The 3619-nt window shown below is 36.2% G+C and overlaps 1 pseudogene; it reads left to right on the top strand.

Moving 5' to 3' along the window:
- The first annotated feature begins 1332 nt into the window (after positions 1-1332).
- LOC147504568 (tubulin alpha-1 chain pseudogene) lies at positions 1333-1939 on the top strand (annotated as a pseudogene).
- Positions 1940-3619: the final 1680 nt, after the last annotated feature.

Genomic DNA, 3619 nt, shown 5'->3' on the forward strand with positions numbered 1-3619 from the left:
GGTAGGAGAGAGTTGGAGTTTTGCTTTAGTCCTCTTTATATATAAGAGGGATAGGTTTACAATTTCATGCATGGGCATTGGAGCTATGTTTTGGGCCATTAAATCAACTCCAAAACCTAATTACTTAAGTCGATCTAAAAAGGGTTTCTCTGCTAGAAATTACTGCAACAACCTTGTTGTCTACTTGTACTGCTCTAATTGGGTCAAGGCCTAGACAATTAGAAAGATCTTTCCGAGCCGGTCGTTTTGACATATAATAGGCCCAATTCCGAGGTCTTAATCCAAAAATACGGTCTGCGGAAGTTCTATTGACTTTTATGCTCTAATTTTGCCCGCGTTGACTTTGACTTTTCAGCTTTGACTGAGCTTTAAAAAGGCTTTTTCTCCTTGAAACTTGGGCTATAACCATAGAACTTCTTTAGCAACCAATTTTGCTCCTTTCTCTTGCAAACACTACACCAAAATAGGAAATTAGTAACGCTCACTTTTTTTAATTAGTAACAGTTTTTTAACGTGAGAGAGTCCCTCACACTTTAATACAATAAGGAATGATGATAAAATATTACAATGATTTTTTATTAAAATTAAATTAATTTGTAATGGTGTTTAGTTATTTTCTTACGACATATATGCACTGCGAAATTGTGAACGGTTTAAAAAAAAAAAACAAAAAATTAGAAATTTGGGAATTTATGAAAGAGAGATTCAAGAAAAAACTCACGCTCTCACTAATTCAAAACTTTCCTTAAGGAAAGAAACACTCTTTCATCGATTCACTCTCTTGATCTCAAATAAATCTCTATCAAATCTCCATCACTCACTCTCAAATATCTTTATTCTCTTTCAATCTTTCACTATTGTTTGTTGCCGCCGTTGTAAGTACGCCATCCTCTTCCACCTTTTCCGTTCAATTACTTCTCTCTCACTATTTTACTCCACTATGATGTAGGGTTTGCTCGGTCTGATTCAGTTCCAAGTTCGGTTCTAGTCGCTGCAAAAGGTACGATTTTTACTTTTGGTTTGTGTTTTTTTCGAGTGAAGCGACTGTCTTGTGGTCTGATTGTTCTTGTTTGCATATGTTTTTTTTTGTTGATTAATGACTTATAACTGTGTTCACGTCTGAAATTCTCAACATGCTTCTCTGAAAACTCTATTTTTTCATTATAAACTTAAAACTAGCTTTTAAATAATTAACTACCAGTATTCAATCATTCCTTAATCCTAAAGTAATTAGCTTTCTATTTGACTGCCTCTCTGAGGTTTGATGGTGCGCTTAATGTGGATGTCACTGAATTCCAAACCAATATGGTCTCTTATCCTAGGATCCATTTCATGCTTCCCTCTTATGCACCTATGATCTCGACTGAGAAGGCATACCACGAGCAGCTTTTAGTGGCTGAGATAACTAACAGTGCCTTTGAGCCCTCGCCTATGATGGCTAAATGTGATCCCCGACATGGAAAGTACATGGCCTGCTGTCTGATGTATAGAGGTGATGTTGTGCCCAAGGATGTAAATGCTGCTGTGGTCACCATCAAGACTAAGTGCACCATTCAGTTTGTTGACTAGTGTCCTACTGGGTTCAAGTGTGGTATCATCTACCACCACCCTTGTGGTCGTGCACAGGGGTGACTTGCTTAAGGTTCGAGAGAGTTGTTTGCATGATCTCTAACTCCACCAGTGTTGCTGAGGTGTTCTCCCGAATTGACCACAAGTTTGATCTTATGTATGCAAAACGTGCATTTGTCCATTGGTATGTTGGTGAGGGAGAGTTCTCTGAAGCCCGTGAGGATCTGGCTACACTGGAGAAGGATTATGAAGAAGTTGGGGCCGAGTTTGCAGAGGGTGGCGATGGTGATGAGGGTGATGAGTATTGAGTGGACAGTCTAGCTTGGTTTTTGTTCTAGTCTTTTGTGTCCTTGGTATGTGATCTATGGTTTCTTTCTGATTTCATAATAATTAGGAACAAAATTAGTGCTTTTGATGCTAGAATGTGACTGGTAATGGAATGTGCTAATACTATATTGCTTGCTTGGTAAAAAAAAAGTAATGAAAAATTAAGTTTTTGAACCAAACAACCCTAATAGTGAAACCAGTTTTAGGTTCCCTTGAATCTTTACGTGCTACAGTTAGTCAAACTTGTTAATCAATTAGATTAGTGCTATAGCCTTTCTCATTTGTCGAAAAATAGCACGTTCTTTTGAGGTCCTTTAGACTTTGTTTGTTAATTATAGTTCCAAGTTCCCTATCAGTTGCCTTTGATAAAATTTCTTCTGACTTGGTCTTCATTTGGACAAATTAAATATATGTTCTCATTGTTATGAGTGAACTATAATGTTTGTATATTTTATTTTTTATTTTTATTTTCTGTGTTTCCTTGTTGTTTGCATCAAATTTTCATAAACAAATAGTGCTAAAAGCTGAGCTATTAGGAATAAATGAAATAAAATAACTTTTCTACCTCCCCGGTATGTGGGCAATATCCTTGTAAAAGATGTTGGCCCCATTACAATTAATTGTTCTTTGTGTTTACTTGATGTGTTATCTGCAGAATGTTTCAACCGATTCCAAAAGAATGGATGAATAAAATTGACAGACTTGGGAGTGTGTATAGGCAGGAGGTTTCTGATTTTATTCTATTTGCTAGTAGCAAAGACGAAACGTCGACCACGTGTCCTTGCCCATGTAAAAAATGTCAAAATAGGAAAAGGTTTGTGTATGGCATAGTTAGAAAACATTTGATTCATTACGGTATAGAATCAACATATCCTTCACTTTTTTGAGTTTCCAAAACTTGGAACTTTTATTTTTGCAGTTTATATTAACAAGTTTGTGATGTTTTGATTTAATAGGTTGAATATCATTGGAATTTATCTTCAAATGTTGAATCTTTCTTACTGCTTCTCCAAGGCAAACTTCAGGTCTATATACATACATTGTAACTTGGGAACAATAATGAAATCTTATCTTCAGGTGTTTGAATATCCTTCCAAGTACACACCTATAGGTGCACTTCTATTCAGATGTAGGCAGGCTTCAAGACTAGGTCTGACCTTGTTTCTTCGTGTATCAGGAATGCGCTGCTGTGAAACAGATTAAAATGGGTTACTATGAGACTAGGTCTGACCTTATTTTATTGTTATTCTTTTTATGACATCATTAGGTTGTCTCACCTTGAAATGGACTTCAACTATGTTAGGATGCAGGAGTCAGTTGGTGATAAAGATCTCACACCATTGATCGACCCTTGATACAACTAAGCAGTAATTTAAACACTAGTCCAAGACTCCAAGTTCACGTTTCTTTTCAAGTAATATCTCTTTTGTATGAATTGACATTCTATTTACTTATTTGAAATAGGGTAATAAAATATATGATGTTTGTCCTAAATAGACTCAATTCTGCAGGTAATGTGATAATTTCTCACGAGCCCATTATGCTGCCTATGGGCTCTGAGCCTTTGACCACTCTTAGGCTATGGGAAAGAGATAGAAAAGATATGGTCTGATGAAAAGCTTCAGAGGAAACCTCCTGTGAGGAGAAGCGGAGTAAGCTGTCTTGCAATTGATAGGGTTATATACTAAAAGCATTACTTTTGTATTAACTCTAATTCTTTATT

This window comes from Coptis chinensis, chromosome 4 (genome assembly GCF_015680905.1).
Source record: "Coptis chinensis isolate HL-2020 chromosome 4, ASM1568090v1, whole genome shotgun sequence".
Lineage (NCBI taxonomy): Eukaryota > Viridiplantae > Streptophyta > Magnoliopsida > Ranunculales > Ranunculaceae > Coptis > Coptis chinensis.